Source organism: Arachis stenosperma, chromosome 10, assembly GCF_014773155.1.
Source record: "Arachis stenosperma cultivar V10309 chromosome 10, arast.V10309.gnm1.PFL2, whole genome shotgun sequence".
NCBI classification, from domain to species: domain Eukaryota; kingdom Viridiplantae; phylum Streptophyta; class Magnoliopsida; order Fabales; family Fabaceae; genus Arachis; species Arachis stenosperma.
Window position 1 is genome coordinate 44573141 of NC_080386.1, and position 23603 is coordinate 44596743.

Here is a 23603-nt window from a genome sequence, read left to right on the forward strand (position 1 = left end):
GATGACAAGTCATCATATACCCATTTTTCAAGCTAATTTCACTTGTTTTGTTAGCATTTATGCACTTTCTTGCATCCTAAGTAAGTGATTTGGAGTGAAAATGCATAACTTCTCTAAATCAAGCAACCACCATGAAATTAATGATAATCCATGAGGTTTAAGCTAATTTTAATTGAATTTTAATTGATTTATAAGCCTCTTGAATTTAGTGATACTTTGAGTGGTTGTTTTGGTTTATTATAGGTGAAGAAAAGAAAAGAAAAGGAAAAGCGTGGCCTAAGAAGTGTAGCCTAAGGAAAGGAAAGCGTGGTCAAAACCCAAGGAAGTGTGCCACATGCAAAGAGGGAGGCAACATTGCCCTCCACAAGGGCACACTGCCCTCTAGGAGGGCAACATAAAGGAACCAACCACGGAAGGCACTTCTGCCCTGCCCACTACAAGGGCAGAGCACAAAATGGTGCCTTGGAACCAAGAGGAAGAGAACCTTGCCCTGCCCTTGTGGAGGGCAGAATCGGGCTCTCTAAGGAAGAAATTCAAGGGAAAAATGTCACCCATGCATGCTACAAGGATCGAACAAGGAACCATGAGGAAGCTAGGACTTAAGGATGAGTGCCGTGCCAAGAAACCAAGGAAATTAATGGAAGATGTGTCCCAGCCGTGTTTCGAACACGGGACAGCAAAGTGGCAACACTGCCCTGCCCTTGGCGCGGGCAGGGCAGCATTTGAATTGGCGCACGATCCTGGCGCATCACACACAAATCTGGCGCACCAATTTCCCCCTGGCAGCACCAGCGCGCACCACAATCCTCTCCTGGCAGCACCAACTTCTCCTGCCCTGCCCTTGGCGCGGGCAGGGCAGCATCCTATGCACCAAGCTCAATTCTGGCGCACCAATTTTCGTCCCTGGTAGCACCAACGAGCACCACGCACCATCCAGCGCACACCAACTTTTCCTGCCCTGCCCTTGGCGCGGGCAGGGCAGCACCACGCCGCACCAGGACGCACCACAACGCACCAATTTTCTGCCCTGCCCTCCACAAGGGCAGGGCAGCCTCCTGGGAGTGAATTTTCATGGGCCGAAAATTCAAATTAAATCCCCATTTTAATTCATTTCTTCACCAAATCAAAAGCCCATCCAAATCCCAAAATCCAAGAATAGAAAGTGTATAAATAGGAGTTAGTTTGATGTAATTAGGACCTTTGGAACTTTTTTTCACTTATCTTTGTTTTCACTTTTGACTTTTACCTTGGCACTTTCTTTTGAGCTTTGAATTCTGCAACTTCTCTTGGTGACTCCACCGAGATTTTAGAGAATTAGGGAGGAGAATTGATCTCTCTTCTTCCTCGTTCTTACTTGGGTCTTTTTAATTTCCTTGTTTTGAGTTTTCGGTGTGAAGAGTTGAGGAAATTCTGTCTCAACCTCCATTCAAAATCTCTTCAATTCCGTTTCTGCATAATCAAGTTGAATTTCATTTTCTCTACTGCTTCTTCTTCTAATTTCTGTCAATTGCTTTGTTAACTTGGATCTAGGAAGGCAAATAGAGATCTAGGCTCTGCTACCTAGTCTCTTGAGACCTGAGACCCAATTTTACTTTAGGTTCTTCTGTGAACCTCTTCTGCACTTTATTTCTTTTCTGTTTGAATGCTTACTGCTTCTGATTCAATTTTTGCTCTCTTAATTGTTGCAATTTACTTTCTCTCTGTTTAGATTCTGCAATCCCAGTCCTCAGTTCCCTTTTACTTTCAAGCAATTTATCTTTCTTGCCATTTAAGTTACTGCAATTTACATTTCTTGCACTTTAAGTTTCAGTCATTTACTTTCTTGTTCTTTAAGATTCTGCAAATTTACCTTTCTGTTCTTCCATTTACTGCACTTTTCCCTTCCCCTTTTACATTTACTGTCATTTACTTCTTGTCAAACACAAATCACTCAACCAAAACTTGATTCGCTTGACTAAATCACCCACTAAACTAAAATTGCTCAATCCTTCAATCCCTGTGGGATCGACCTCACTCATGTGAATTATTATTACTTGATGCGACCCGGTACACTTGCCGGTGAGTTTTGTGTTGGATCGTTTTCCACACATCAAGTTTTTGGCGCCGTTGCCGGGGATTGAAATAGATTGACAATGATTAAGTGAAGTGGAGGTCTAGATTAAGCATTTTTTTCTGTTATTCTAATTCTTACTAACACACTAACTGTTTGAGAAATTGCCTCTATTAACTCACTAACAATTTATCTCAAATAACTGCACTTAATTCTCAAGCGTGTTGTTGTTTGGTCATCCTGATTGTTTGCATATCACAGGACATCAAGTTTCTACAGATAAAGGGTATCATGACATGAAGCCACCACTCATTACACTCATCAAGAACAATTGTTCCTATGACGGAAATCCATTGGACGATCCTCAGCAGCACATATCCACTTTTCTGAAGACTTGTAATGCAGTCAAAACTGATGGCTCAGATCATGACACTTATAAGATCCTGTTATTCCCCTTCTCATTAAAGGGTGAAGCTGCACAATGGTTCGAAACTTTTCCCCAAGGAAGTATCACTAGTTGGGATGATTTGGTTACCAAATTTCTGGCCAAATTCACCTCATCTAGACAGATCATCCAGCTGAAAGAGGAGGAACATCTATTCACACAAGGGGACGAAGAACCACTCTTTAAGGCCTGGGAAAGATACAAGAAAGCGACTGATAAAGTGGGCTTCCGAGCTTTCTATGAAGGATTGACCCCAGAAACAAGAAAAGCAGTGGATTACTTCTCAGATGGCCTACTCAAAGCAACAACAACTGCCCAAGGAATTTCAGACTTCAATGACAAAGAAGTCAACAACCAACACTCATTTGAGAAATCACAGAATGCAATCCCAGAAAAAGAAGTGACGAATGTTGAAAGGGCGAATGCGTTCAAGGACCTAAACGGACAAATGCACCATCAAACACAGCAAAATATGGAACTGTCTGCTGTAGTGAATGCCAAATTTCCACCATGGAGACCTCATTCTTATCTGAGAATAAGGGAGCCTCAACATCAAGAACAAGGAAGTTTCCATCAGGGCAATCCCATGACCACAACCAATCAACATCCCCCACCCACTAATACCCCCCAAAGCCAATACTCACAACACAGACACTCCCAGACTCATTTCAACTGGAGAAGGAACGAGTACCAAAATCACAAACCAAGGGACTTCAACTATAACAACCATAATTTCACAAATCAACAAAAACATCATTACAGCAATAACAACCACTACATGCCACAACCACACCCACCCTTCCTACCTTTAACATGTCATAACCAACCAACCTCACAAGACTCTCAGAGAATCACAAACTTGGAGATCCTAATGGAGAGAATAATGAAACATCAAGAGGAGACAACAAGGAACCAAGAGATGTTAATGAGAGGAATTGAGGAGCAGATAGCTCAACTGGCGAAGTACTTTGCAGAAATGAGTGAGAAGAAACCAGATACTTTCTTCAAAACCATTGAAGACAAACCAACCAACAACAAAGATGCTACAAAGAAGGAAGGATGGAAAGGGATCATAGAGGACAATGAGAAAATACTGGACAAAGGAAGCACCAGCCAAGAAAAACACAACAAGGAATTCTTTCAAGAAGAAGCAGAGGATAGAACTAAAGAAAAGCAAAAAATCCTCACTGGAAAGTTTTCACTAGGGGATCGAGTGATGATCAATATTCAACCCTTGAAGGTGTCCCCACAGTTACTTGAGCACTACATTGTGACTAAGATCCTTCCACAAGAATCTATAGAGGTCATCAAAGAGGAAACCGGAAGGAAGTTCACAGTAAAGAAAGACAAGCTAAGGCACTGTGATTTTCAACCTCCATGATCAGCAAAATAGAAGATGTCAAGCTAATGACAATAAAAGAGCGCTTGTTGGGAGGCAACCCAACCTGAGGTAGTTTCTTTTCATAGCTTTTCCAATAAAAATGTTGAGTAATTGGAGTGGATTGCAAGGAGCTAAGTTTGGTGTTGCACACCAAAACAATTTGAGGGAGAATGAAAGCTTCTAAGTTTGGTGTTCCACCAAAAATATTATTTAAAACACATTCTCACCTCTTGCATAATTCTAGCTCCAAGCAACCAAACATATTATTCAACTGTGTAATTGCTTTCTAGTTTAGATTCATTAACCTTTAGCAAGTACACATGGTTTCAATTATGGTTGACTTGTTGCATCTGAGACAGTGGCAAAACAATTAAGTTTGGTGTTCACACACCAAAACAAATCCTGAAACCACACTCAGTTTATGCACACTAACCACATAACTAAAGGCTTGAGAAGCAAGCAACTTTGAGGATTATGCAGAACATGAGTCAACAATTGAAGACATTATGCATCCTAACTCAAAGAGAACACAACAGAAGGAAAAATCAAAGGGCTGCAACTTCAAAGGTTGTATCTAAACTTAATCCTTGCTGCTGTGAAATGTTTTGAAACTGGAAGCCATTGTTTGTCTTGCTAAAGTGTTTATCTAGTTGCAAGTGAAATTGTTTGTTAAAAATGATAAGTCTGCATAATGCTTGTTATCCATCACTTAGCTTGAAAATTGTTTTGTTTCCCATATGCTTAAATAAAAGAGTTTGGTTTGAATTGAAAAGTAAAATATCCAATGTTGCATAAGCATGAATGGAAGTTGGTGGTGGTATATGTGTTTGATTAAATGCATAACTCATGAAATAATTGTTGCATAATATCAGTCTCATTCAATTGTAAGTTAGCTTGCTGTTACAAAGACTCTTATCAATAATGAAAAAGCCCTTGATAACAAAAACAGAAAGAAAAGGAAGAAAGAAAAAGCCAAAATGGCAAGAAAAACAAAGAATAAAGGTTGGACACCAATAGCTTGGACCCTAGGACATATGCCTGTGGTGTTCTTGTACTAAGATCTGCTTGGATGAGTAAATTCTAAGGGGTATTTTGAAACCCGGTCACTTAGATCAACTGATTTGGGATGGCCAATTGAAAATCCACAATAAAGAGCAACTTAGATACAGAACATTTAGTAATCCAAAGAGATGCTGGGCATCAATGATCCTAGGAAGAATTAGTGAGCCATGTGTCTGTGGTGGAAAGATGTTGAGCAAAAGAAAAGAAAATAAAGCCAAAGGCTATGCTGCAGCATTTGACACCCAACCTCTAAAAGAATAATAAGCTTGTTAAGCATTGTAAGCCAAGAAAAGTTAGCAAGGGAGTGAGTAAAAGGTGAGTCTTATAACAGCAAGTTTAGCAAACCTTTGATGCAAAATGTATATTATGTAACAAGAACAATAACTTGAGTTGTCATTGTCTGCATAAATGCCCCATAGATCAAGTTCTGCTATCTGCATAAGAAGGATAAGTATTCTTTTCTCATTCATTCCATTTACTCTTAGTTTTGATGCTTGCTTGGGGACAAGCAAGGTTTAAGTTTGGTGTTGTGATGACAAGTCATCATATACCCATTTTTCAAGCTAATTTCACTTGTTTTGTTAGCATTTATGCACTTTCTTGCATCCTAAGTAAGTGATTTGGAGTGAAAATGCATAACTTCTCTAAATCAAGCAACCACCATGAAATTAATGATAATCCATGAGGTTTAAGCTAATTTTAATTGAATTTTAATTGATTTATAAGCCTCTTGAATTTAGTGATACTTTGAGTGGTTGTTTTGGTTTATTATAGGTGAAGAAAAGAAAAGAAAAGGAAAAGCGTGGCCTAAGAAGTGTAGCCTAAGGAAAGGAAAGCGTGGTCAAAACCCAAGGAAGTGTGCCACATGCAAAGAGGGAGGCAACATTGCCCTCCACAAGGGCACACTGCCCTCTAGGAGGGCAACATAAAGGAACCAACCACGGAAGGCACTTCTGCCCTGCCCACTACAAGGGCAGAGCACAAAATGGTGCCTTGGAACCAAGAGGAAGAGAACCTTGCCCTGCCCTTGTGGAGGGCAGAATCGGGCTCTCTAAGGAAGAAATTCAAGGGAAAAATGTCACCCATGCATGCTACAAGGATCGAACAAGGAACCATGAGGAAGCTAGGACTTAAGGATGAGTGCCGTGCCAAGAAACCAAGGAAATTAATGGAAGATGTGTCCCAGCCGTGTTTCGAACACGGGACAGCAAAGTGGCAACACTGCCCTGCCCTTGGCGCGGGCAGGGCAGCATTTGAATTGGCGCACGATCCTGGCGCATCACACACAAATCTGGCGCACCAATTTCCCCCTGGCAGCACCAGCGCGCACCACAATCCTCTCCTGGCAGCACCAACTTCTCCTGCCCTGCCCTTGGCGCGGGCAGGGCAGCATCCTATGCACCAAGCTCAATTCTGGCGCACCAATTTTCGTCCCTGGTAGCACCAACGAGCACCACGCACCATCCAGCGCACACCAACTTTTCCTGCCCTGCCCTTGGCGCGGGCAGGGCAGCACCACGCCGCACCAGGACGCACCACAACGCACCAATTTTCTGCCCTGCCCTCCACAAGGGCAGGGCAGCCTCCTGGGAGTGAATTTTCATGGGCCGAAAATTCAAATTAAATCCCCATTTTAATTCATTTCTTCACCAAATCAAAAGCCCATCCAAATCCCAAAATCCAAGAATAGAAAGTGTATAAATAGGAGTTAGTTTGATGTAATTAGGACCTTTGGAACTTTTTTTCACTTATCTTTGTTTTCACTTTTGACTTTTACCTTGGCACTTTCTTTTGAGCTTTGAATTCTGCAACTTCTCTTGGTGACTCCACCGAGATTTTAGAGAATTAGGGAGGAGAATTGATCTCTCTTCTTCCTCGTTCTTACTTGGGTCTTTTTAATTTCCTTGTTTTGAGTTTTGGGTATGAAGAGTTGAGGAAATTCTGTCTCAACCTCCATTCAAAATCTCTTCAATTCCGTTTCTGCATAATCAAGTTGAATTTCATTTTCTCTACTGCTTCTTCTTCTAATTTCTGTCAATTGCTTTGTTAACTTGGATCTAGGAAGGCAAATAGAGATCTAGGCTCTGCTACCTAGTCTCTTGAGACCTGAGACCCAATTTTACTTTAGGTTCTTCTGTGAACCTCTTCTGCACTTTATTTCTTTTCTGTTTGAATGCTTACTGCTTCTGATTCAATTTTTGCTCTCTTAATTGTTGCAATTTACTTTCTCTCTGTTTAGATTCTGCAATCCCAGTCCTCAGTTCCCTTTTACTTTCAAGCAATTTATCTTTCTTGCCATTTAAGTTACTGCAATTTACATTTCTTGCACTTTAAGTTTCAGTCATTTACTTTCTTGTTCTTTAAGATTCTGCAAATTTACCTTTCTGTTCTTCCATTTACTGCACTTTTCCCTTCCCCTTTTACATTTACTGTCATTTACTTCTTGTCAAACACAAATCACTCAACCAAAACTTGATTCGCTTGACTAAATCACCCACTAAACTAAAATTGCTCAATCCTTCAATCCCTGTGGGATCGACCTCACTCATGTGAGTTATTATTACATGATGCGACCCGGTACACTTGCCGGTGAGTTTTGTGTTGGATCGTTTTCCGCACATCAGCTACTTTATGAGTCTTGGCCGTGGCCCAAAGCACTCTGTCTTCCAGTATTACCACCGGATACATACATGCCACAGACACATAATTGGGTGAACCTTTTTAGATTGTGACTCAGCTTTGCTAGAGTCCCCAATTAGAGGTGTCCAGGGTTCTTAAGCACACTCTTTTTGCCTTGGATCACAACTTTATTTCTTTCCTTTTTTTTCTTTCTTTTTCTCTTTTTTTTCGTTTTTCTCCTTCTTTTTTTTTTCTTTTTTTTTTTTGTATTCACTTCTTTTTCTTGCTTCAAGAATCATTTTTATGATTTTTCAGATCCTCAGTAACATGTCTCCTTTTTCATCATTCTTTCAAGAGCCAACATTCATGAACCACAAATTGAAAAGACATATGCACTGTTTAAGCATACATTCAGAAAACAAAAGTGTTGCAACCACATCAAAATAATTAATCTGTTATAAAATTCAAAATTCATGTAATTCTTCTCTTTTTCAATTAAGAACATTGTTTATTTAAGAAAGGTGATGGATTCATAGGACATTCATAACTTTAAGGCATAGACACTAAGACACTAATGATCATAAGACACAAACATGGATAAACATAGGCATGAAAATTCAAAAAATAGGAAAATAAAGAACAAGGAGATTAAAGAACGGGTCCACCTTAGTGATGGCGGCTTGTTCTTCCTCTTGAAGATTTTATGGAGTGCTTGAGCTCCTCAATGTCTCTTCCTTGTCTTTGTTGCTCCTCTCTCATGATTCTTTGATCTTCTCTAATTTCATGGAGGAGAATGGAATGTTCTTGGTGCTCCACCCTTAGTTGTCCCATGTTGGAACTTAATTCTCCTAGGGAGGTATTTAGTTGCTCCCAATAGTTTTGTGGAGGAAAGTGCATCCCTTGAGGCATCTCAGGGATTTGATGATGAGAGGGGTCTCTTGTTTGCTCCATCCTTTTCTTAGTGATGGGCTTGAGGTCATGCCTTCTCAGTTGAACCGGCTTCTCTCTTGAGTTTCTCTTCCATTGAGTGCCCTCTTCACAAATGACTGTGAGGACTTGGTCCAACCTTTGATCAAAGTTGACCCTTTTTCAGTTTAAAGGGGATCTCGGGGATCACCTTCTTCAAAGCCACAACTTCATAGAAGTGGTCTTGATGCACCCTTGAGATGAATCTCTCCATCTCCCATGACTCGAAGGTGAAAGCTTTTGCCTTCCCTTTCCTCTTTCTAGAGGTTTCTCCTGCCTTGGATGCCATAAATGGTTATGGAAAAACAAAAAGCAATGCTTTACCACACCAAACTTAAAAGGTTTGCTCGTCCTCGAGCAAAAGAAGAAAGAAGAGAGGAGAAGAAGAAGAAAATGGAGGAGATGGAGGAGGTTGTGTGGTTCGGCCAAAAGGGGGACGAAGTAGTGTTTAGGGTGTGTGAAAATGAAGGAGTGAAGATGGGTTTATATAGGGGTGAAGAGAGGGGTAGGGTTCGGCCATTATGGGTGGGTTGGGAGGGAAAGTGGTTTGAATTTGAATGGTGAGGAAGGTGGGGTTTTATGAAGGATGGATGTGAGTGGTGAAGAGAAAGATGGAATTTGATAGGTGAAGGGTGTTTGGGGAAGAGTGGTTGAGGTGATTGGTGAATGGGTGAAGAAGAGAGAGGGTGGTGGGGTAGGTGGGGATCCTGTGGGGTCCACAGATCCTGAGGTGTCAAGGAAAAGGCATCCTTGCACCAAATGGCATGCAAAAATGCGTTTTGAGCCAATTCTGGCGTTAAACGCCGGGCTGGTGCCCATTTCTGGCGTTTAACGCCAGGTGCTTGCCCTTTTCTGGCGTTTAACGCTAGTCTGGTGCCCCTTTCTGGCGTTAAACGCCCAGAATGGTGCCAGACTGGGCGTTAAACACCCATCTGCTAGCCTTACTGGCGTTTAAACGCCAGTAGGTTCTTCCTCCAGGGTGTGCTGTTTTTCTTCCTGTTTTTCATTCTGTTTTTGCTTTTTCAATTGATTTTGTGACTTCTCATGATCATCAACCTACAGAAAACATAAAATAACAAAGGAAAATAGATAAAATATATCATTGGGTTGCCTCCCAACAAGTGCTTCTTTAATGTCAGTAGCTTGACAGAGGGCTCTCATGGAACCTCACAAATGCTCAGAGCAATGTTGGAACCTCCCAACACCAAACTTAGAGTTTGAATGTGGGGGTTCAACACCAAACTTAGAATTTGGTTGTGGCCTCCCAACACCAAACTTAGAGTTTGACTGTGGGGGCTCTGTTTGGCTCTGTTTTGAGAGAAGCTCTTCATGCTTCCTCTCCATGGTGACAGCGGGATATCCTTGAGCCTTAAACACAAAGGATTCCTCATTCACTTGAATGATCAGTTCACCTCTATCAACATCAATCACAGCCTTTGCTGTGGCTAGGAAGGGTCTGCCAAGGATGATGGATTCATCCATGCACTTCCTAGTCTCTAGGACTATGAAATCAGCAGGGATGTAATGGTCTTCAATTTTCACCAGAACATCTTCTACAAGTCCATGAGCTTGTTTTCTTGAGTTGTCTGCCATCTCTAGTGAGATTCTTACAGCTTGCACCTCAAAGATCCCTAGCTTCTCCATTACAGAGAGAGGCATGAGGTTTACACTTGACCCTAAGTCACACAGAGCTTTCTTGAAGGTCATGGTGCCTATGGTACAAGGTATTGAAAACTTCCCAGGATCTTGTCTCTTTTGAGGTAATTTCTGCCTAGACAAGTCATCCAGTTCCTTGGTGAGCAAAGGAGGTTCATTCTCCCAAGTCTCATTACCAAATAACTTGTCATTTAGCTTCATGATTGCTCCAAGATATTTAGCAACTTGCTCTTCAGTGACATACTCATCCTCTTCAGAGGAAGAATACTCATCAGAGCTCATGAATGGCAGAAGTAAATTCATTGGAATCTCTATGATCTCATTTTGAGCCTCAGATTCCCATGGTTCCTCATTAGGGAACTCATTGGAGGTCAGTGCACGCCCATTGAGGTCTTCCTCAGTGGCGTTTACTGCCTCTCCTTCCTCTCCAAATTCGGCCATGTTGATGGCCTTGCACTCTCCTTTTTAGATTTTCTTCTGTATTGCTTAGAAGAGTACTAGGAGGGAGTTCAGTAATTTTCCTACTCAGCTGTCCCACTTTTGCCTCTAAATTTCTAATGGAGGACCTTGTTTCAGTCATGAAACTTTGAGTGGTTTTGATTAGATCAGAGACCATGGTTGCCAAGTCAGAGTGGCTCTGCTTAGAATTCTCTGTCTGTTGCTGAGAAGATGATGGAAAAGGCTTGCCATTGCTAAACCTGTTTCTTCCACCATTATTGTTGTTGAAACCTTGTTGAGGTCTTTGTTGATCCTTCCATGAGAAATTTGGGTGATTTCTCCATGAAGAATTATAGGTGTTTCCATAGGATTCTCCCATGTAATTCACCTCTTCCATTGAAGGGTTCTCAGGATCATAAGCTTCTTCTTCAGATGAAGCATCCTTAGTACTGCTTGGTGCATTTTGCATTCCAGACAGACTTTTAGAAATCAAATTGACTTGTTGAGTCAATATCTTGTTCTGAGCCAATATGGCATTCAGAGTATCTATCTCAAGAACTCCTTTCTTCTGATTTGTCCCATTGTTCACAGGATTCCTTTCAGAAGTGTACATGAATTGGTTATTTGCAACCATTTCAATTAGTTCTTGAGCTTCTGTAGGCGTCTTCTTCAAATGAAGAGATCCTCCAGCAGAGCTATCCAAAGACATCTTGGATAGTTCAGAGAGACCATCATAGAAAATACCTATGATGCTCCATTCAGAAAGCATGTCAGAAGGACATTTTCTGATTAATTGTTTGTATCTTTCCCAAGCTTCATAGAGGGATTCTCCATCCTTCTGTCTGAAGGTTTGGACTTCCACTCTAAGCTTACTCAATTTTTGAGGTGGAAAGAACTTTGCCAAGAAGGCATTGACTAGCTTTTCCCATGAGTCCAGGCTTTCTTTAGGTTGTGAGTACAACCATGTCCTAGCTCTATCTCTTACAGCAAAAGGGAATAGCATTAGTCTGTAGACCTCAGGGTCAACCCCATTAGTCTTGACAGTGTCACAAATTTGCAAGAATTCAGCTAAAAACTGATGAGGATCTCCCAATGGAAGTCCATGAAACTTGCAATTCTGTTGCATTAGAGAAACTAATTGAGGCTTAAGCTCAAAGTTGTTTGCTCCAATGGCAGGGATAGAGATGCTTCTCCCATAGAAGTCAGGAGTAGGTGCAGTAAAGTCACCAAGCACCTTCCTTGCATTGTTGGCATTGTTGTTGTTTTCGGCTGCCATGTGTTCTTCTTCTTTGAAGAATTCGGTTAGGTCCTCTACAGAGAATTGTGCCTTAGCTTCTCTTAGCTTTCACTTCAAGGTCCTTTCAGGTTCAGGGTCAGCCTCAACAAGAATGCCCTTGTCTTTGTTCCTGCTCATATGAAAGAGAAGAGAACAAGAAAATGTGGAATCCTCTATGTCATAGTATAGAGATTCCTTGAGGTGTCAGAGGAACAGAAAAATAGAAGAAAGAGGTAGAATAATTCGAACTTAGTGAGATAGAGTTCGAATTGTGCATTGAGAAGGAGTGGTACTCCATAAACAGAAGGATGTGAGAAGAGGGGAAGAGATTTTCGAAAATAAAGTAAAAGATTTAAAAACATTTTGAAAAACTTTAATTGATTTTCGAAAACCAAGAGTGGGAAAGAAATCAAGTAATTTTTGAAAAAGATTTTGAAATTAGAAGTTAAAAAGATATGATTGAAAATTATTTTGAAAAAGATGTGATTAAAAAGATATGATTGAAAAGTTATGGTTTTAAAAAGATATGTTTGAAAAGATATGATTTGAAAACAATTTTAAAAAGATTTGATTTTAAAATTGATGACTTGGCTAACAAGAAAAGATATGATTCAAACATTAAACCTTTCTCAACAGAAAAGGCAACATACTTGAATTGTTCAATCAAATCATTAATTGTTAGCAAGTATCTTTGAAAAAGGAAAGAAATTGATTTTGAAAAAGATTTGATTGAAAAGATATTATTTGAAAAAGATTTGATTTTGAAAAACTTTGAAAACTTGAAAAAAAAATTGCATCAAAAACAAAATCTTCCCTCTTGTGCCATCCTGGCGTTAAACGCCCAGAATGGTGCACATTCTGGCGTTTAACGCCCAATGCACTACCTTTTTGGGCGTTAAACGCCCAACCAGGCACCCTGGCTGGCGTTTAAACGCCAGTCTGTCCTTCTTCACTGGGTGTTTTGAACGCCCAGCTTTTTCTGTGTAATTCCTCTGCTGCATGTTCTGAATCTTCAGTTCCCTATACTATTGACTTGAAAATAGAATCAAGATCAAATAAACAATGCATGCAAGACACCAAACTTAAAATAAGACACTGGACTCAAACAAGAAACATAAAATATTTTTGGGTTTTTTATGATTTTGTAATTTGTTTGGATTTTTCAAAAATTAAGTGGAAGAAGAAAATAAAGGTATCAAAATTCTTAATGAGAATTCCAGGAATCATGCAATGTTAGTCTAAAGCTTCAGTCTAAAGGAATTAGACATGGTCAGCCAAGCTTCAGCGGGACATTGCATTCAAGAGCTAAATTGATGAGAATCAATCAGCTTTGGTGATGATAAGATCATCACCTTGAAACACTAGAATTCATTCTTAAGAACTCTGGAAAAAAAATACCTAATCTAAGTAACAAGATGAACCGTCAGTTGTCCATACTCGAAACAATCCCCGGCAACGGCGCCAAAAACTTGGTGCACGAAATTGTGATCACTTCTTTTCACAACTCAAATAATCCCTAGTAATGGCCCCAAAAACTTGGTGCTCAATACCGTGGCATAAACATAACCTCGCACAACTAACCAGCAAGTGCACTGGGTCGTCCAAGTAATAAACCTTATGCGAGTAAGGGTCGATCCCACGGAGATTGTTGGTATGAAGCAAGCTATGGTCACCTTGTAAATCTTAGTCAGGCAGACTCAAATGGTTATGGATGATATATGAATAAAACATAAAGATAAAGATAGAGATAATTATGTATTTCATTGGTGAGAGCTTCAGATAAGCGAATGGAGATGCTTTGTCCCTTTCGTCTCTCTGCTTTCCTACTGTCTTCATCCAATCCTTCTTACTCCTTTCCATGGCAAGCTGTATGCAAGGGTTTCACCGTTGTCAGTGGCTACCTCCCATCCTCTCAGTGGAAATGTTCAACGCACCCTGTCACGGCACGGCTATCCATCTATCGGTTCTCAATCAGGCCGAAATAGAATCCAGTGATTCTTTTGCGTCTGTCACTAACGCCCCGCCCTCAGGAGTTTGAAGCTCGTCACAGTCATTCAATCATTGAATCCTACTCAGAATATCACAGACAAGGTTTAGACCTTCCGGATTCTCTTGAATGTCGCCATCAGTTCTAGCTTATACCACGAAGATTCCGGTTAAAGAATCCAAGAGATATCCACCCAATCTAAGGTAGAACGGAGGTGGTTGTCAGGCACACGTTCATAGGTGAGAATGATGATGAGTGTCACGGATCATCACATTCATCAAGTTGAAGAACAAGTGATATCTTGGAACAAGAACAAGCGGAATTGAATAGAAGAACAATAGTAATTGCATTAATACTCGAGGTACAGCAGAGCTCCACATCTTAATCTATGGTGTGTAGAAACTCCACCGTTGAAAATACATAAGAACAAGAGTGATCATTGGCTTCGGCCCCAAAGAGGGAACTAGAAGAACCAAGATCTGATCTAAGAACTAGATGTCCGAAGATGAAAAATACAATAGTAAAAGGTCGGAAAAACTACCATTTGTACCCATGAATTTTGCGAACGCTGACAAAAGTACCCATCAAATAAGAAAACTAACGTTGTACCCATGAAAGATGGGTTCCGTGTGACAATAGTATCCAAACCGTGATTTTTTGTTGACTTTTTAATAAAATTCCCAAATTACCCCTTCTATCTTCTTCCCTAAATTTCAAATTTCACAACCCTCATCCCTCGTCTTCCTCCTCTGCTGCTGCCAGCCACCATGCATGAAGAATATAAAATTAATTTCCTTTTATTTAATTCTTCAGCTATCACACAATTTCCAGTCATCCTCCTTCCAAAGATCCTATTTTCCGAAGCATTAAAATTCATGAGATTTCAAAGACAACACAAACTTGAAAACCCAAAGGACAGAACACAAAACAGATTAAACTTCATCAAAACTTGAATAAACAAGAATAGATATTAAAGCTGTCAAATACACCAGAAGATAAGAGAACAACACAATAAAGAACCACCTTTAACAAACCACCACCCCCAGAAAATCTTCTCAATCCAAAGCAACAACATCACCTTTCTGCTGATTCCAAATCTAAAAAGATAAAATTGATAGCTAAGACACACAGAGAAAAAAGGAGAAACAACACATACGATCGGCCCTGGACAAGGCTGCATGTGTACTGATTGAGAACGATGATAGAACCTCTCTGCAACTTGTCAAAATGGATCAAATCATTCTTCTGCGTAGCAAGCATGCTTTGCTGGTAATGGGAGCCATCAAAGAGAACCAAACGGAATCTCTTGGTATTGTTCTATTGCGACTGCACAAGTTTGAAGTCCATTACTTGCAAAATCAGCTTCGAACTAAAATTCTTGCACATCTTTGTAATCGCCGATTCGGTGAGTTTCACCTCCATTTTCGGGAACCCTAGCAAGAAATTGAAACCGCGTTTAGTGATGTAAAACGAAACGCTGAAGTTTGGTTAGAGTGCGTTGAAGCGTTTTAGAGAGAGAGAGAGAGAGAGAGAGAGAGAGAGAGAGAGAGAGAGAGTGGTGAGTTGAGAAAAGAAGAGTGAGAAATTTGGAATTTGGGGAAGAAGATAGAAAGGGTAATTTGGAAATTTTATTAAAAAGTCAACGAAAAATCACGGTTTGGGTACTATTGTCACACGGAACCCATCTTTCATGGATACAACGTTAATTTTCTTGTTTGATGGGTACTTTTGTCAGCGTTCGCAAAATTCATGGGTACAAATGGTAGTTTTTCCGTAAAAGGTCCTATTTATAAGGAACTAGTAGCTTAAGGTTTACAAAGATGAGTAAATGACATAAAAATCCACTTCCGGGCCCACTTGGTGTGTGCTTGGGCTGAGCATTGAAGCATTTTCGTGTAGAGACTCTTCTTGGAGTTAAACGCCAGCTTTTGTGCCAGTTTGGGCGTTTAACTCCCACTTTGGTGCCAGTTCCGGCGTTTAACGCTGGGAATTCTGAAGGTGACATTGAACGCCGATGAGAGCGCGCCAATTGGGCTTCTGTTGCTCCAGAAAATCCACTTCGAGTGCAGGGAGGTCAGAATCCAACAGCATTTGCAGTCCTTTTCAGTCTCTGAATCAGATTTTTGCTCAGGTCCCTCAATTTCAGCCAGAAAATACCTAAAATCACAGAAAAACACACAAACTCATGGTAAAGTCCAGAAAAGTAAATTTTAATTAAAAACTAATAAAAATATACTAAAAACTAACTAAATCCTACTGAAAACATACTAAAAATAATGCCAAAAAGCGTACAAATTATCCGCTCATCAGCATGCTTTTATTTTTCTTCTAAATTTCGAATTTGCATATCCTTTGTCCCTTTTTGATCCTTAAAAATTCTATGTTTGGTGTCCTGTTTGTGTTTTTCCCTTAAAAATTTTTGAAAATTAGTGTTTGATTTTCTAAAAATTTTAAGTTTGGTGTCATTTTGTTGTTTTTCTCTTTCCTCTTTTCAAAAAAAAAAAAGTCAAATCTCTTTCAAAATAATTTTCAATCATATCTTTTTTTTATTGCTAATTTCAAAATCTTTTTAATTAACTAATTGATCCAGTTTTCAATTTGCTTTGATCTTATTTTCTTTTAATTTTCGAATTTTTATTTTATTTTCCAATTATTTTATTTTATTTTTCGGTCACTTTAAAAAAAAAATATATACTTTGCTTGTGAATTCATATCATATTCCCTTTCTCCATCATGGACCTAAGTGGAATTGAGCAGTCCAGAAGGACTCTGGGGTCATATGCTAACCCCATTATAGCTGCATATGGGAGTAGCATCTGTACACCTCCCATCAAAGCAAGCAGCTTTGAGCGAAATCCTCAACTCATTATCATAGTGCAGCAAAATTGCCAGTATTTTGGTCTTCCACAGGAAGAACCTACTTAGTTTCTGGCACAGTTCTTACAAATTGCTGACACAGTACGTGATAAAGAGGTGGATCAGGATGTCTACAGACTATTACTGTTTCCATTTGCTGTAAAAGATCAAGCTAAGAGGTGGTTGAATAACCAACCTACAGCAAGCATAAAGACATGGAAACAGTTATCAGACAAATTCCTGAATCACTTCTACCCTCCAAGGAGGATGACACAGCTAAGGCTGGACATCCAAGGCTTTAAACAAGAGGATAATGAATCCCTTTATAATGCCTGGGAGAGGTATAGAGGTATGCTAAGAAAATGCCCCTCTGAAATGTTTTCAGAGTGGGTGCAGTTAGACATCTTCTACTATGGGCTTACAGAAAAAGCTCAGATGTCTTTAGACCACTCAGCTGATGGATCTATACACATGAGGAAGACAATTGAAGAAGCTCAAGAGCTTATAGATACTGTTGCTAGAAACCAACATTTGTACTCTAGCAATGAGTTCTCTACAAAAGAAGAAGTTATGGCAGTAGCCACTGATCCTAATCCTCAAGAACAGATGATTGAGCTTAATCAGCAATTACACCTGATGGCAAAACAGTTATCATAATTTAAAGATATGCTCCATGAAACTAAAATTGCCAACAAGAACATAGAACTGCAGTTGAATCAAGCAAAACAGCAGATATCTAAACAGATAATAGAAGAATGTCAAGCAGTTCAACTGAGGAGTGGGAAGACATTAAATGGCACTGCTCAAAGTAGCAAAAAGCCAAATAAGGAACAATTGACAGAAGATAACCAAACCACTGTCCAAAATCCCTCTGAGGACAGTAAGAGCCCGGAGAGGAGTACTTTTGGCGTTCAAACGCCAGAAAGGGGAGGAAAGCTGGCGTTAAACGCCCATTCCCTGCCCAGTTCTGCCGTTCAAACGCCAGAAAAGGGAGAGAAGTTGGCGTTAAACGCCCAATCTTCACCCATACCTGGCGTTCAGACGTCAAGGGAGGATCAGACACCTGAGAGTGCTGACAGTAATCCCTCTAAAAAGGCTTCTTCAACCACTTCTGTAAGGAATAAACCTGCAGCAACTAAGGTTGAAGAATATAAAGCCAAGATGCCTTATCCTCAGAAACCCCGCCAAGCGGAACAGGATAAGAAATTTGCCCGCTTTGCAGACTATCTAAGGACTCTTGAAATAAAGATTCCGTTTGCAGAGGCACTTGAGCAAATACCTTCTTATGCTAAGTTCATGAAAGAGATCTTAAGTCATAAGAAGGATTGGAGAGAAACTGAAAAAGTGTTTCTCACTGAAGAATGCAGTGCAGTCATTTTGAAAAGCTTACCAGAAAAGCTTCAAGATCCAGGGAGCTTTATGATACCATGCACATTAGAAGGTGCCTGCACCAAGACAGCCCTATGTGATCTTGGAGCAAGCATCAATCTAATACCTGCATCCACTATCAGAAAGCTTGGATTGACTGAAGAAGTCAGACCAACCCGGATATGCCTTCAACTTGCTGATGGCTCCATTAAACACCCATCAGGCATAATAGAGGACATGATTGTCAAGGTTGGACCATTCGCCTTTCCAACTGACTTTGTAGTGCTGGAAATGGAGGAGCACAAGAGTGCAACTCTCATTCTAGGAAGACCTTTCCTAGCAACTGGACGAACTCTCATTGATGTACAAAAAGGGGAAGTAACCCTGAGAGTCAATGAGGATGAGTTCAAGTTGAATGCTGTAAAAGCTATGCAGCATCCAGACACACCAAATGACTGCATGGGCGCTGACATCATTGACTCTTTGGTGGAAGAGATCAATATGACTGAAAGCCTAGAATCAGAGCTTGAGGACATCTTCAAGGATGCTCAACCTGATCAAGAAGAACCACATGAAACAAAGGAATTTTCGAAAATTCTTCAGGAGGAGGATAAGCCTCCCAAACCTGAACTCAAACCACTACCCCCATCCCTGAAGTATGCATTTCTGGGAGAGGGTGACACTTTTCCAGTTATTATAAGCTCTGCTTTAAATCCACAAGAAGAGGAAGCACTGATTCAAGTGCTAAGGACACACAAGACAGCTCTTGGGTGGTCCATCAGTGATCTTAAGGGCATTAGCCCAGCTAGATGCATGCACAAGATCCTGTTGGAGGATAATGCCAAACCAGTGGTCCAACCACAAAGGAGGCTAAATCCAGCCATGAAGGAGGTGGTGCAGAAAGAGGTCACTAAATTACTAGAGGCTGGGATTATTTATCCTATTTCTGATAGTCCCTGGGTGAGCCCTGTCCAAGTTGTCCCCAAAAAGGGAGGCATGACAGTGGTTCATAATGAAAAAAATGAACTGGTTCCTACAAGAACAGTCACAGGGTGGCGTATGTGTATTGACTACAGGAGGCTCAATACAGCCACCAGAAAGGATCATTTTCCTTTACCATTCATAGACCAAATGCTAGAAAGACTAGCTGGTCATGATTATTACTGCTTTTTGGATGGCTACTCAGGTTACAACCAAATTGCAGTAGATCCTCAGTACCAAGAGAAAACAGCATTTACTTGCCCTTCTGGCGTGTTTGCCTACAGGAGGATGCCTTTTGGTCTGTGTAATGCAACCTTTCAGAGATGCATGCTATCCATCTTCTCTGATATGGTGGAGAAATTCCTGGAAGTTTTCATGGATGACTTCTCAGTATATGGAGACTCATTTAGCTCCTGTTTTAACCACCTAACACTTGTCCTGAAAAGGTGCCAAGAGACTAACCTGGTTTTAAACTGGGAGAAATGTCACTTTATGGTGACTGAAGGAATTGTCCTTGGGCACAAAATTTCAAGCAGGGGAATAAAGGTGGATAAGGCAAAGGTAGAGGTAATTGAAAAATTACCACCACCTGCCAATGTTAAAGCAATCAGAAGCTTTCTGGGGCATGCAGGATTCTACAGAAGGTTCATAAAGGATTTTTTGAAAATTGCAAAACCTTTGAGCAACCTGCTAGCTTCCGACACACCATTTGTGTTTGACACACAGTGTCTGCAGGCATTTGAGACCCTGAAAGCCAAGCTGGTCACAGCACCAGTCATCTCTGCACCAGATTGGACATTACCATTTGAACTAATGTGTGATGCCAGTGACCATGCCATTGGTGCAGTGTTGGGACAGAGGCATAACAAGCTTCTGCACGTCATTTATTATGCCAGCCGTGTTCTAAATGATGCACAGAAGAATTACACAACCACAGAAAAAGAGTTACTTGCAGTGGTCTATGCTATTGACAAGTTTAGATCCTATCTAGTGGGATCCAAAGTGATTGTGTACACTGACCATGCTGCTCTTAAATACTTACTCGCAAAACAGGATTCAAAACCCAGGCTTATAAGATGGGTGTTGCTTCTGCAAGAGTTTGATATAGAAATAAGAGACAGAAAAGGGACAGAGAACTAGGTAGCTGATCATCTGTCCCGAATAGAACCAGTAGCTGGGGCGTCCCTCCCTTCTACTGAGATTTCTGAGACTTTCCCAGATGAGCAACTCTTTGCCATCCAGGAAGCTCCATGGTTTGCAGATATTGCAAATTATAAAGCTGTGAGGTTCATACCACAGGAGTACAGTAGAGTGCAAAGAAAGAAATTAATTTCAGATGCCAAGTACTACCTATGGGATGAGCCATATCTCTTTAAGAGATGTGCAGATGGAATGATCCGCAGATGTGTACCCAGAGAAGAAGCACAAAGGATCCTATGGCACTGCCATGGATCACAGTATGGAGGACATTTTGGAAGTAAGCGAACAACCACTAAAGTCCTCCAATGTGGCTTCTACTGGCCTACTCTCTATAAAGATGCCCGAGAGTTTGTGCGTAACTGTGACAGTTGCCAAAGAGCTGGTAACTTGCCTCACGGATATGCCATGCCTCAACAAGGGATATTAGAGATTGAATTGTTCGATGTATGGGGAATTGACTTCATGGGTCCATTCCCACCATCATACTCAAACACTTACATTTTGGTGGCAGTGGACTATGTATCTAAGTGGGTAGAAGCAATTGCTACACCCACTAATGATACTAAGACCGTGCTGAAATTCCTCCAGAAACACATCTTCAGCAGGTTTGGTGTTCCCAGAGTACTAATCAGTGACGGGGGCACTCATTTCTGCAATAAACAGCTATACTCCGCTATGGTCAGATATGAAATTAGCCACAAAGTGGCAACTCCGTATCATCCACAGACAAATGGGCAAGCTGAAGTCTCTAACAGAGAGCTAAAAAGAATCCTAGAACGGACTGTGATAGCCCGAAGAAAGGATTGGGCAAAGAGTTTGGATGATGCTCTGTGGGCATACAGAACAGCATTCAAGACTCCTATAGGAACCTCTCCATACCAACTGGTGTATGGGAAGGCCTGTCATCTGCCCGTGGAACTGGAACATAAAGCCTACTGGGCAACCAGGTTCCTAAACATGGATGCTCAATTAGATGGTGAAAAAAGATTGCTCCAACTAAATGAGCTAGAGGAGTTCAGACTCAATGCCTTTGAAAATGCAAAAATTTATAAGGAAAAGGCAAAGAAGTGGCATGACAAGAAGTTGTCATCCAGAGTCTTTGAGCCAGGACAAAAAGTTCTGCTATTCAACTCTAGGCTCAGATTGTTCCCAAGAAAGCTTAAATCTCGTTGGAGGGGTCCGTATGTGATTACAGGAGTATCACCATATGGATATGTTGAGCTCCAGGATGCTGAGTCTGACAAAAAGTTCATTGTTAATGGACAGAGGATCAAGCATTATCTTGAAAACAATTTTGAGCAAGAATGCTCAAAACTGAGACTTGAGTGATTCTCAGTGAAGGTCCAGCTAAAGACAGTAAAGAAGCGCTTGTTGGGAGGCAACCCAGTCATTAGCAGGTTATATGTTTTGTTTCTACAAGGGCAAGTATCAAAAATGAAGGAATTCACAGAGTTACAGAAGGATTCTGTGCAAAAAGCAGAGAAAAAGAGCGTACTGGCGAAAAAATGCCAGTAAGGGGTACTTTGGGCGTTAAACGCCAGAATGGGCACCATTCTGGGCGTTTAACGCCAGTAAAGGTGCCATTTTGGGCGTTAAACGCCAGAATGGGCACCATTCTGGGCGTTTAACGCCAGGTGTGCAGCATCCTGGGCGTTTAGCAAAAACGCCCAGCGATAAAGGGGATTCTGGCGTTTAACGCCAGCCAGGGCACCTGGCTGGGCGTTAAACGCCCACAATGGCTAGCAAATGGGCGTTAAACGCCAGAATGGATGCCATTCTGGGCGTTTAACGCCAGAAAGGTGGGGGACCAAGATTTTGCTTTCCGATCAAATTTTTTTCAAACTTTCCTTTTTTGACCCATACTTTTCTACATAAACACATTTCAACCTTTCATCATTCACCTTCAAATCTTCAAAAATCAAAATCATTCTTCAAATCTCTCTCAAATCAATCCCAAATCTTGTTCAAAAACTCACCCTTCTCTCAAATTCTCTCCATATCTTCTCAAATCTCCTTCCAATTTTTTTCGAAATCTCCTCCCCCCCTTATAAAAACACGTTCGGCCTCCTCATTCCCCCACACCATTCGAATTTGCTCTTTTCCTCTCTCTCTTCTCTCCTTTCTTTTGCTTGAGGACAAGCAAACCTCTAAGTTTGGTGTGCTCTTCCGTGATCACTAAGTCAAGATTCATTAAAATCATGGCTCCTAAAGGAAAACAAACCAATCTAAGAGGAAAGAAAGAGAATAATCCAAAGAATCTTTGGAATCAAGAGAAGTTCTTAACCAAAGAACATGAAGACCATTATCACAAAATAATGGGTCTGAGGTTAGTGATCCCGGAAGTTAAATTTGATCTGAAGGAAGATGAATATCTGGGGATCCAAGAGCAAATTCGTAATAGTGGATGGGAAGTTCTAACCAACCCTGAGATAAAGGTTGGAAGAAATATGGTTCAGGAATTCTACTCAAATCTGTGGCTGACAGATAAGCAGAGAATGACGGGAGCTGCTTTCCAAACTTACAGAACCATGGTCAGAGGAAAAGTTATCTACTTCCATCTGGACAAAATAAGAGAAATCTTCAAATTGCCTCAACTGCAAGATGATCCTGAATCCTTTAATAGGAGAATGGTGAGAGCAGATAAAGGGTTGGATCAAGTTCTAGAGGACATATGCCTCCCTGGAACTAAGTGGATAACCAATTCAAATGGTATCCCAAACCAACTCAAGAGGGGAGACCTCAAACCAATTGCAAGGGGTTGGCTAGACTTTATTGGGCGTTCCATATTGCCCACTAGCAACCGTTCTGAGGTCACTATCAAGAGAGCAGTAATGATTCATTGCATTATGCTTGGAAAAGAAGTGGAGGTTCATCATCTGATTGCTTGTGAGATCTACACAATAGCAAATAAGAATTCCACTGAAGCCAAACTGGCTTACCCAAGCTTGATCTTCTTGCTCTGTAAAGAGGCTGGGGTAAAGATGGGAGTAGATGAATTCATACCCATTGAACATCCAATCACCAAGAAGTCAATGGAAGGACAAATGCAAGACAACTCTATCAAAAGGAGGGCGGAGGAGTTCCTCCCTGAATTTCCTGAAATTGGCTACTAGGCCAGCCTAGAAGCATCTATCACCAAGTTGCATGAGACTATAGAGCAACTTAAGAAAGAATAGCAGAATCAGAGCTGCATGCTCTGCAAATTGCTGAAGGAACAAGAGAAGCAGGGGCGTGAACTTTAAGAACTGAAACGCCAAAAATTCTCCCCTCAATTTGAGGGAGCATCCACTTCTCAAAATCAAGGTTGTTGAGTCCTAA

The 23603-nt window shown here is 40.9% G+C and overlaps 1 non-coding gene across 1 annotated transcript; it reads left to right on the forward strand.

The window, feature by feature from the left end:
* Positions 1-11380: 11380 nt before the first annotated feature.
* On the forward strand, positions 11381-11488 carry LOC130959481 (small nucleolar RNA R71). The gene has a single exon (XR_009078558.1). It is a non-coding gene; the product is annotated as a small nucleolar RNA R71 (small nucleolar RNA).
* Positions 11489-23603: the final 12115 nt, after the last annotated feature.